Raw genomic sequence first — 13,141 nt, forward strand, 5'->3', positions numbered from 1 at the left:
AACAGTGCTAAATGGTAATTACGGTGACAATAATAATAATAATGTTTCGTGTTCGATTTATATGCATTTTTTTTATTATTATTATTATTTTACAGTTTACATTTTTATTTTGGTTATTTTACAGTTTAAAAGTAGACAGGTTTTTATGATTCTCAAGTGCTGCCAAAAAATGTTTTTTATATGCACTTCATCTTTTTCAGCACACGATGGCAGTAGAAGAAAAAAAATAGTGCAATATTAGTAAATTGGATATAATCCATGTCTCAGATTGTAAATGTGCAAATTGATCAATAAAAATATATAAAATAATAAAAATGAATACATTTTTTAAGTAATTGCAAATAATTCAAATTTCCATTTTCCATTTCATATTTCTATTTCAATGTTTCATCAAAAAAACCTGATGAAAAACACATCCACGTATTCAATAATCAGATTTCAATAAGCAGCACAACTGTTTTCATCGAAGAAGGGTAATGTTGAAATAAATAAAAAAAAAAAGTTTACACATATCAGCTCCAGATGGACTAAAGCGATTTTCATATTTGGTCACAAGGGGGAGCCACAGCCACGTCATCATCTGCATTAGGAGAGTCACGTGTTGCTGTACAACATCATCTTGAAAGCACCTGAGAAAGACTGATTCACTGGTAAAATGTATTAATTAAATACTAGCAATTTATATGCTACATACATATGCCATTATTTAATCAAAATACAGAAATTAGTTTGAATTGCCTTTAATGGAAGAAATCTGTGTAGTTACAACATGTAACCAGCAGAGAAGAGAGAAATTAAAACACACCATGACCTACAGAATACTTTCACTGTAAATTATTAACATAAAAGTGTTATGAATGTTCTAGTATAATTAAAGCAAAATGTTAATTGAATGAGACCATTTCATGAAACCAGATTTGGGAACAACAACAGTTTTCAATCATCATCAGTATGATAAGATAAATCTTAAATATAAATGTTACGTATAATACAGGAAAATACAGATTTTTTACGAGATTATGTTTGTAAATATTTAAAAATTAATATACAGATTATTAAAAAGAAAAGCATTTTTAAGGCCTTGTTTTTTCATGTTTGGTCAGTAGTTTGGGGCAGCTGTGGCCTAATGGTTAGAGTCGGCCAAAAATTAATTAACCAAAATTAACCATGGTTAATTTTTAGTAAGAGCTCACATGGAAGACACATGATTGGCAAATCAACATGATTTTTTTCCCCCTCCAATAAGGTAGGAAGAATTTTTTTAAGCAGTGTAAATTTAATGAGACAAGTATATGCGACAGTTTATTTTTTTAAGCTTGATTACTCTTCTACACACTCAAGGTATCTATATTTTTAGGATATAGTACAGGCTAAATAGGCAAATTGGGAAGCAGCAGAGAAAACTTGAAAAAGTAGCTTTTTGCATTGTATCTAACTCTGTTATTTACACTATTGACACCACAGTTGTCAGTATCAATCATAAAATAATAAATATCAGTGACTAAGATAAAATATTTCAAAACAATAGTAAAGGAGATTGACACTAATTCTCTACTCATCAGAGACTGTGACATTAAATCTCTGCTGGTAAAAGTGTTAGTTTAAATAAATCAATAGATCATTTAATTTGAAATAGTGGACCACAACTAGCAACATGTTAGTAAGAAAATAAAAGCACATTATGGTGTATTTTATTTATAATGGGAATAACAGTGAAACAGTGGTTGCAGATTTTGGTCACACTTTATTTTACTTTTTTCTTTTTTCAGTAAATTGCTTACACTGCTTTCATCTCACTTGTCACTTTTTGCTTTTTGAGAGTGTGCAGACTTTTTTACCTTTAAGGTCCAGTTCTCACCATTAACTCACTATTACCGAGGACTATTACCCTTGAGCTTTTGAGTCTGTTTACTGACATACATAATTCATTATATCAACATTACAATAAATGTACTGTATGTGTGTCAAAAGCAGACAATTTCTATGAATTTAAAAACAGTATATCCTTGTTCAGGGGTTTTCTGTGTCTACAAAATGGCTCTGCATGGGTGTCACACATTAAGTTTAATGCTTTTTTGGCACCTACTGGTGAAAATCAATGGCAATGTATGTCTACACATGGACTGAAACATAATGTGTTTCCATATTCAGTCACAAGAGGGAGCTAAAGCAGCATCATCCATAACAGGAGAGTCATATGTTGCTGTAAAACATCACCAAAAAACATCCAAATAAAGAAACAACAAATACTGCATAACAAAATAAAACACTTTCAATTAATGTGTTGTTTGCAAATACTTTCATTTCACCAGAAAATACAAATAAGTTTGATTTGGGCTTCAGATGAGGAGGTTGTGCCTCATTTTCCCATAGTGTAATTACAACATCTACCAGCAGGAGTGAACAGACAACAAAACAATATGAAAAAATGCTCAATAAATAAATAAATAATGAATCCATCTCTGGAAACAAAGAGGAATTCAATCACCATCACTATGATTGACATTCAAGACATTTAATCACAGTTCTGCTATATAATTAGATATTTTAATATTTCCTGAATAAACACAAATTGCTGAACAATATACTGAACATTTTTCACAGAAACTTCTAGTGATGATTATCAGAACAAATCTGAATCAAAAACACGATCAGACTGTGATCTCATACCTACATTAGAAATATATTTTTTATTAGATTATGTAAATTTTAAACACTTAAGACAAGGATTTACAAAGTTTCCAGTTTCTATGGCCTTGTTTTTCCATATTCGGTCACTAGTTGTCGCTCCAGCAGGATCCTTATAAACCGCTTTAACATAACTGAAAAGTTTTAACATAGTACAAACAAAGTCTGTCTATTCTATAATCTTCACGTATGTTGAATATATATATATATATATATATATTTATATTGTTCAGTACTGAAAGCAAACTTTCTGATGCACTGGTCAGTTTCTGCTCTGTTTTTCACACTTATATCTCTCACACACATTCACATGCATAAAAACAGAAATAACTTAAGTTTGATTGACACTTTTGGCTCCTGAGAGCTTCAGTTTCATGAAGGATTTAAGATTTCAAGATTTCTCCATTCAAATAGACTGGACTTGGTCATGGATGCCCAAAATATCTGCCCAGATGCTTTTCAAATATTGCTGCAGAGTGAGCAGATTTTCCTTGAAATGGACTTGGATTGATATTGATTAATATATACACAGTTCAAATAATTGAATAAATATATTGAATATATTTCCATATATCAGTGTTTAAAGGCCTAACAAATCAGTGAGAGCAATTAAAAATGTCATGTGTTTCCATATTCAGTCACAAGAGGGAGCTAAAGCAGCATCATCTGCATTAGGAGACACATGTTTCTGTACAACATCATCATGAAAACATCTAAAAAGAATCAGTCACTGGTTAAATATAAAATATTTAAATATTTACAGTTGTGCATGTTGCTACAAAATACTTTTATTTCACCAGACTACACATATATGTTTGAATGTCATTCAAAGAAGGGTGTTGCCTTGTGTTTGTAGGTAAGTGTAGTTTCATCATCCACCAGCAGGGGTGAACAGGCCATACAGTACTAACCTAAAGAGAGCAAACAATACATACCATGAGCCAATGAAAATGCATATATGATGAAAATGCTCAAAAATGCAAGTATTATGAATGTCCATGTATTTTAAAATAACAGTGTTGTTTGGAGAAAACCATTTCATTAATTCATCTGTGGAAACAAAGGATTTCAAACAACAGCAGTGACAGACATTAAAGATATTTCATTAGAGTTCAGTGAGGAAAATGAGCTGCTATATAATGTTAATATTTCCTGATCAAACACACAGATCACTGAATAATACACAGCTTTTCCCAGGAGCTTCTGGTGACAACGACCTCAACAAATCTGATTTAAAATCATAAACAGGATCAGGCAGTAATTACATCACTCATACAATAATTTAGTCAAATATGTTCTTATTGGATTATGAAAATATATATTTGTTTTTCATATACACTTCCAAAAAAACTGAAGTATCCACAAGGCCTTGGTTTTCCATCTTCAGACACTAGTTGGCGCTCCAGCAGGGTCTTTAGTAAAGATGTACTGTCTGTATACAATTAAACTGAGTTAAAATGAGTGAATCAGAATTCAAAGAGTTTGGCATGTTTATTTGTCAATAAATAAATAAATAAAAACACCTAATAAAATCCTGTTTAATTCCCATAATGATGAACTGTTTATGTGATGTTTGACCTTTTGACCTTTAGTCAATATCATTCACACAGTGACTTTCAGGATCACAATAAACTGTCAAAAATCATTTCTAAATGTGTAAAATGACAAAATTGTTCCAAACAGTAATAAAGCAGAAATGAGTCATATTGAGTCAGAATTAGTTTGCTCTTCACTAAACACAGATGTAGATCCTGTACAATGTGTCATTATCTGTGTACTGATGTACTGTTCTGTATTTTTTATTTATTTATTTTTTTATTATTATTATTATTTTTTTATGTGACATCAACATGATTTGATTATGTTATATAAAGCAGATCTAAATGCTATTGGTTAGTATTAAAAATAATATTTCCAATGTTCTGGTCAGTTTCTTCTGTGGTTTTCACACTCCATCTCTCTCACACACGTTCACATGTATAAAAACAGAAGTATCAGGATCTTTTTGGCTCTTGAGAGCTTCAGTTTCCACTGTTTTTCTGCATTTATATCAGCAGAAGCTCTTTAAATGCTCATTGTTTAAAGGTTAAAGTGTCTCAACACTTGCAGTTTTCTCTCTCATCTGCTCTCTATTGACCAATTGCTACTATATTCACACACAAAATACATGTTTTGATGTGAATCATTCAGATTGTTGTATTGAACTCATCTCTTGCTGAAGGAGCAAGACTCTTTCATGTGGTGATTCAGTGACTGATGCAGCTGATGTCAGTGGTTTAAATGGTCTGTGGAGTTTGATTATGGTTTGTGGGAAGTGGAAAAACACTGGACCAAACAATGATTATAACAACTGAACACCATGGAGATACTTGACCAGGCCAGACATCTGTGGATTGAGAGGTTCAACAGACATGTATGTAAAAATGTGGTAAAATAGTGGTGATGAGAGATAAAGATAAAGCTAGAGCAGAGTGGAATATAAACTGAAGAAATGACTAATGTTCACACATTTATTTTTGTGATCGTGTGACTGTGTTCAGTTTTGTCTTCTCCGCTTCTCATTTCACACTCATGTCTTTTTTTTTTTTTCACTACAGTGGTCAACATCTTCCTAGAACTGATTAACAGTTTGTTTTCAGCAGAGTCAGTCGCAGACATGATGAGGTTAATGTTTGTCACCTTTTAAAATACATTTTTAATGTTTATTCACTAAAAGTTTTCTCTCTTTTTGATCATTCTTTTCATGTATTTGTTATATTTAAGTCATTGTTATTTATTTATTTATTTTATTTTATTTTTGCAATTAAAGGCCTAGTAGTGTCCTTGTATTTTCTTGTTAAAAGTGTGTGTTAAATGAACAATTGTAAGTATAATAGAATGATGGCCTGTATGATATTGTATTTTGAAATGCAGTACATTTGATCAATCATGAGGCAAATGCAAAAAGAAATATTCAGTCTTCAAGAATACAGCTGATGTAAGATACAAGTCACTTTGAAAAAAAGTACCTGCTAAATGCATCAGTGTAAATGTTACACAAATTCAATGAGTAACAAGGCCACAGATGAATGATAGCAGAATAAAAACATATTGTGTTGTGTTGGTGTTTGCAAACCTAATGTTTTATTAACTTTGACAAAAACATCTGCTTGGAGAATAAATGTTCCCATAAGATACTAATATGCCTCTGATCTTAATGTCTGATAATTTATGTCCCCTACTAGAGAAACACTGATACAGCTTTTGCTTCCTAACAGCTGTTTTCAGATGAAACACATGAAAATGTACACTATCAACATGTTTTTAGCAATATGCTAATATGTTTTCCACTATGCTAATACAGCTAACATGTCATTAGCATGATGTTAGCATGCTATTAGCATGTCTTAGCACTTTGGTAGGTGATTCTAGCATGTTCTTAGCATGTTTTAGCTCTTTGCCAAGCAATGCTAACATGATATAACATATTGTTAGCATGATGCTAACATATTTTGACATATTTTAATCGTTTTAGCAATTTGCTATACTTTTTTGCATGTTTTAACACTTATCTAATCACTATTAGCAAGTATTTATTCACTGTTAGTATGTTGGGATTCCTGTTAGCTAGCATGGGTTAAAAAAAACATCTTCCATCTCTACACGATATTCTGATGCAAAGATACAGGACTTGCTAAATGGTTGTTAAGGTATTGTGTTTGGTTGCTAGGGAGTGGCTTGACAGGTGTCAATGAGGATATGCCAAAGGCTGCTTCGCTGCTAAAAACAAAACAAAACAAAACAAAAAAAACAACTAAAACCAGCCTATGCTGGTTGGCAGGTTTTAGCTGGTTTAAGCTGGAAGTAGCTGGTTTTAACTGGTCTCCCAGCCTGACCAGCTAAGACCAGCCTGGAAGTGACCAAAACCCTTCTAAAACCAGCCTGCTGACCAGCTATGATTTTTTTTTTCAGCACCATCTAGTATGTGCCAACCAGCCTAGGCTGTTTTAGATGTACTTTTTTTTCCTGGGGACAAGCTCAGCAGAAGGTTTCAAAATTTCTTAAATTAACCATGTGTTACCACTTCCTGGGCACAATCAAATAACTGAATTTCAAAATTTCTTAAATTAACCATGTGTTGGTCGTTTGCGATGCACCTATCAAATAACTGAATACAGCAATCAATCAGCACAGCGCAAACAAGCAACACCTGGTTATTTTAGGCAATTTAGAAATCCTGTGCTGAGCATGTCCCTGGGAAGTGGCACGTCTGGTCACCCTAATATAAACCAACCCCCGAGTCTCTATGACATTTGGATTTGAAAATACGCTTGTTTGAGTTTGGGTTGCTAGGGTTGGTACCGCATGTCTATATAACACTGTGATCCAAAGATATCCATCGGGGCCTTTAATAATTGCAGTCATTGGATCAATTGCTAGGGTGGTCTAAATGGTTGCTAGGCAATGGCTTGATAGATTCACACAAAATTCCAATGTAAATTACCATAGTAGGAAAAACGTGAGTTCAGAAGTTGTTTCATGGACCGTCCCTCACCATAGTATGTCCATGGGGCAAATTTTTTGCGCCCCAGGGATACAATTTATACCCCACTGAGGAGTATGTTCTCACACAGCTTCCTAGCCTTTTCAAATGTGGTGACCCACATGTTTGTCACTCAGAGCCCATCATGGCCCATCAAAGTTGGTTGCAATGCAAAGTCTATGGGATTTTTTTCATCTGTTTTTTCACCTGCTGTACGATCATTGTATATGAAAGTCATAGTAGACCTCTCCTCAATAAGCCGCACAATTTGACACCTCTTTCATGGGGGACGAGTTACTCACCAAAGTTTGTATGGAAGAAAAACAATAGTAAGTATGTGAGGTAATAATACTGATGCTTCGCCTTTAGCAAGCACCACTAATGAGTGGGACTTGCTGTGGCAAAACTCTGTAGTTTCTAGGGTGTTATAAGTTGTTGCTAGGTGGTTGCTAGGGTATTCTGGGTGGTTGTTATGGTGTTGCTTCATGGTTGCTAGGTTATCTTGAATGGTAGCTGGGGTGTTGCTACAGGGTTTCTAAGGTGCTCTGGGTGGTTGTTTGGATGTTGCTATGCAGATGTTAGGGTGTTCTGGATGGTTGCTATGGTGTTGTTAGGTTATTCTAGGTGGTTGCAAGGCAGTTGATTGCACAGATACTATTTGATCTGAACTGAGCTGGGCGATGACATCGCTGACTCAATGATGAACTGCCTTTAACTGAAAATTAAACTGTTTACTGTTGGCCTTTTGCATTATTACACACTTTTTCCTATTTAAGATTGTAAATCACTTTGACAATCTGTATTATTAAAAGTGCTAAATAAATATATACAGGTGCTATGGTAAGCTTGGTGGTTGCTAGGGTGTTACTAGGCAGTTGCTAGGGTGTTGTGGTTGGTTGCTAGGTGGTTGGTGTTTGATCATTATTATGCAGTTTCATAGTTCTTAGCTTGTTCAGTGACCTTCATAATCAACATTTAATCAGAATTCAGGGAACTGAGCTGCTATAATAAGTTGATAATTTCTGATCAAAAACAGATCATTGAATAATATGGAGGTTGTCAAAGCAGCTTCTAGTGATCACATAACTCATAAAATAATTAAGGAAAATATGTTGTCACCTTAGAATTATAAGGTTCTATCTGCATTCTGAGCACTTTTGAGTTATTGAGCTTCAAAGTTTTTGAACATAGATTTCTGTAGATAGAACCATTTTTGTTTTCTAAAAAGAGTCCCAAAATGTAGACAGCTTATAAAAGAAACCTCACATAATGTAAATAAGTTGTCACAGAATGAGAATATGTGAATAATTCAATTAAAAAAAAAAAAAAAGTCAAATAGAACCTTATAATTCTAAGGTGACAATATATTTTAATAGATTACGGAATTACTGAAGAGTTAGCATACACTTAAAAAAGAGTTTATGTGAAAATATTTTCACATATCAGTTTTTAAGGCCTATGACTGTAAAATAACGTTGTTTTTCCATGTTCAGTCATTAGTTGGTGCTCCAGCAGGGTCTTTAGGTGAGACTTGCTGTCTGTACACCATTAAACTGAGTTGAATCTGAATTAAAATGACTGAATCTGAAGTTTAAAAATGATTCTAACATTGGTCAAAAAAAAAAAAAAGATAATTTATTTAATATCCTATAATGATCACCTCTCTGTGTGTGTGTGATGTTTGACCTTTTGACCTTTAGTCTAAAACATTCACACAGTGACATTCAGAATCACAATAAACGGTCAAAAATCAATTGTAAATGGTTCAAATTTGACAAAAATCATTCAAAACAGTAATACTTGAGAAGTGAGTCATTCTGATTAATCAGAATTCACTCATCACTCAACACAGATGTGTAGATCCTGTACAAGGTCTCAATATCTGTGTACTTTGATGTACTGTTCTGTAATTTTTAATAATGTGATATATTGACATGATTTGATTGATTTTATAAAGCGGATCTGACTGCTATTAAAAATAAAACATAATTTCCAATGGTCAGTTTCTTCTCTGGTTTTCACACTCCATCTCTCTCTCTCACACACACACACACGTTCCATGTTCACATTGTTCTGTGGAGTTTGATTATGGTTTGTGGGAAGCAGAGAAACACTGACTGAACCAAACAATGATTTTAACAGCTGAAAGACAGTGGACATGTCTGATCAAGCCAAACATCTGTAGATCATGGGGTTCAACAGCCATGCCTGCAAAAATGTGTTAAAATAGTTGTGGTGAGAGATAAAGATCAAACTAAAAGCAGAGTGGAAATATAAACTGAAGAACTGACTAAAGGCCACACATTTATTTTTGTGACTGTGAACATTTTTTTTCTTCTCAGCTTCTCATTTCACGCTCATTGTCTTTTTCCCCCCCCACTCCAGTCGTTACCATTGTCCTAGAACTGCTAACACACTTTGACATGATGAGATTAACCCATTTGTGCCCACATTTTTTCTAAATAGTTCTATTTGTCTTAAATTGGTGGAACATAGTGCAGAACAAAGTGCAGCCATTAAGTTGCCCTTAAAGGAGGTTGTGTATCAAAAAGTTAAATGAAAATAAATAAATAATAATAATTGGGTATGTATATTTTCTGAAGAAAATGTGAGTGGTGCTTGCCATGGCAAAACTAGGCACTTGGCACTAATAGTAACCCTAATCATGTTAGCATCATGTTAACAACATGCTAACAACATGTTAATTGTGTAAGCATTATTCTAACAACATGTTAACACAAGATAAAACAAAATTAACATGATTAACATGTTGCTAGCATGATATTAACATGTTTTATCCCGTTTCTTTGGGTATCTAAATACTGGTGGTTTTAACAATCAACAGAAAACAATGTTTTACAACTTGTAATATTGAGATAATACACCTGATAACACAAACCAACACATTCTCACCTGTGAGAGGTTATCCCGTTTCTTTGGGTATTTAAATACTGGTGGTTTTAACAATCAACGGCTATGCAAGATTGTGGCATCTTTGAATTTTCATTGATTATTATGGTGAATGACGTAAACAAAATGGCGATCAGTTGCCCATGGTGGCTATGGGGTTATGGTATGGGCAGGTGTATGTTATGGACAACGAACACAGCTGCATTTTATTGATGGCATTTTGAATGCACAGAGATACCGTGACGAGATCCTGAGGCCCATTTTTGTGCCATTCATCCATGACCATCACCTCATGTTGCACCATGATAATGCACGGCCCCATGTTGCAAGGATCTGTACACAATCCCTGGAAGCTGAAAACATGCCAGTTCTTGCATGGCCAGCATATTCACCGGACATGTCACCCACTGTGTCACGTCATCGCCACAATCCCAAAGCCGGAACACACGTGAACCGTCACCTGACTACTGATCACATGCACCTGTGCACCCAATCACACACAGTATAAATACTTACCTGTTTGTGTTATTCTCCGGCTGGTATCAAACAAACCTGGCTCCTTTTTTCTGTGGATGTAAGCTTCTCCGTCAGTGTTCTTTCTTCACGAGGTACTTCAAGAGGATTCGGACTGGAATGGATCTGTGGAGGAAGGATATTTAAAGACATTTAAAGGGAAGTGACTGAACGATACTTTTGGGATAATTTGTTTACGTATTGGATACTTACCTGAGTTTACCGGCACTGTTGTGAATCACCTGCAAAAAGAAACTAAACTACTTACCTGTTTACACTGTATCACATTATTGTGCACATTTTTATTAATAAACAAATCAAACGTTATCTCTGCCTCTGCCCTTCTGTGCCGGTGTGACACATTTAGCATGTTTGGGATGTTCTGGATCTGCGTATACGACAGCGTGTTCCAGTTCCTGCCGATATCCAGCAACTTCACACAGCCATTGAAGAGAAGTGAACCAACATTCCACAGGCCACAATCAACAACCTGATCAACTCTATGCGAAGGAGATGTGTTGCACTGCATGAGGCAAATTGTGGTCACACCAGATACTGACTGGTTTTCGGACCCCCCCAGACCCCCCAAATACAGTAAAATAGCACATTTTAGAGTGGCCTTTTATTGTGGCACACCTGTGCAATAATCATGCTGTCTAATCAGCATCTTGATATGTCACACCTGTGAGGTGGATGGATTATCTCGGCAAACGAGAAGCGCTCACTAACACAGATTTAGACAGATTTGTGAAAAGGAAAATGACAATTATAAAGTGCAGCAACTATAGTTGTCAGTGGGCTTTAATGGGTAATGTTTATCACCATTTGAAAGACATTTTTTAAAGTCTAAATATGAATATCACCCCAATTCATTATTTTTATCTAATAGATTTGATTAGACTTGACAATACAAAACATTATATGTACTTATTTTTTCAAGACTTACAGAGTAAAGATGCAAAATGAAATAATGAGTAGAGCTGCATATGTTGTGATGTCTGCAAATGCCAAGCATGAGGCAAAATAATAATAAAAAAAGATATTAAAGCATGTTTAGTTAATATTGTACAAAATATAATGTTTTAATAAATTTACACTAAATGTCAGCATCAGAGATGTTAGTGAAATAATGTTTATTCAGCAGGTGGAACTTGCCACGGAGCATGTTTACCCATATCTACAGAGACATGTGGTAAAAACTGCCAAGTTTGGTCCCTGGAAACATCTTTGTTGGCCCTGGAGCTAACCAGGCAGAACCTGATATTTTTTGTGAAGTTTAGGCTTACAATCAGTCTTTGACATGTTCCTGGATCAACATCTTTGTTGACCCTGGAACAACATTGTGGTCAAGATTAAATTTTTTGGATTAAAATGTTGTTCCAGTGTCAACAAAATATGTTGACCCAGGAACACATCTAACTCAGCAAAATCAGGACGTGCGGAGCTCCAGCATGGTATTTAGGATGTTATCAGTGTTTATTTTATCATAAGCAGATTACACCACATCTTGTTTGCCGTTAAAGTGTCTTTACATTCACAGTTCTTCTCTCGCAGTTCCTTTTTTTTTTTTTTGAGCCAGTGCATTTGATGCACCACTGTGGTTTTGTAGGGAGCAGAAATTCATTAGCTGTTTTGAACAAAATTATTACAGTTTTATGAGCTTGATCAAACACAACATCTGTAGATCAATAAAAGTCAGGAACCTGACAGGTTGTGTGCAGTAGACCAGAGATAAATATCAAACTAGGAACAGAGTGGAATATAAATTGAAGAACTGACTTTACTAAAGTTCACACCGTTTACTTTTGTGAAATACAGTGTGACTGTGGTCAGTTTTTTTTTCTTCTTCTCAGCTTCTCTTTTTTTTTCTCACTCCTGTGGTCAACATCTTCCTAGGTTAACAGTAGGCCTTTAACAGAAACACCAGCGGACACAATGTTTTTAATGTTTTTAACTTTTTAAAAGACATTTTTATGATTTAAATATATATTCACTTGCTATTATACCAAATAATTATTTTTATCTAGTAGCTGTTTTTTTGGATGGCCTAGTAGTGTCTCTAGTTTTATTGTCTGGATAAAAGTATCTGCTAAATGAACAAATGTAAGTAAATGTAGAACTTAAAAAACAGGATGCAGTGATTTTGTTTTATATTATCAACAGCAGTGGATTTTATTAACTGTAAGATATTACACATTGATCTGGTATTGTCAATGGTTATATTAGTCTTGTTTAGTGAGAGAACATGAACAAGAACATGTAAAAACATGTTCATCCAGTAGATGGAGCTCCAACAGGGTGATCTGTATTTCCTATACATCATTACTACAGCACTGACAAATTAATAATATGAAAACAATACACACATGCACAAAAGAAAAACACTGCTCAAAAGCCCTGAATAGCAATACATTAAAATCACATTAATATAATATTAATTATAATATTTAACATTTTGGTCTTGGTTGAATCCCAAATACATAATCTTAAAAAAATACAGAAACTTAC

Source organism: Labeo rohita, unplaced genomic scaffold, assembly GCF_022985175.1.
Source record: "Labeo rohita strain BAU-BD-2019 unplaced genomic scaffold, IGBB_LRoh.1.0 scaffold_101, whole genome shotgun sequence".
NCBI classification, from domain to species: Eukaryota; Metazoa; Chordata; class Actinopteri; order Cypriniformes; family Cyprinidae; genus Labeo; species Labeo rohita.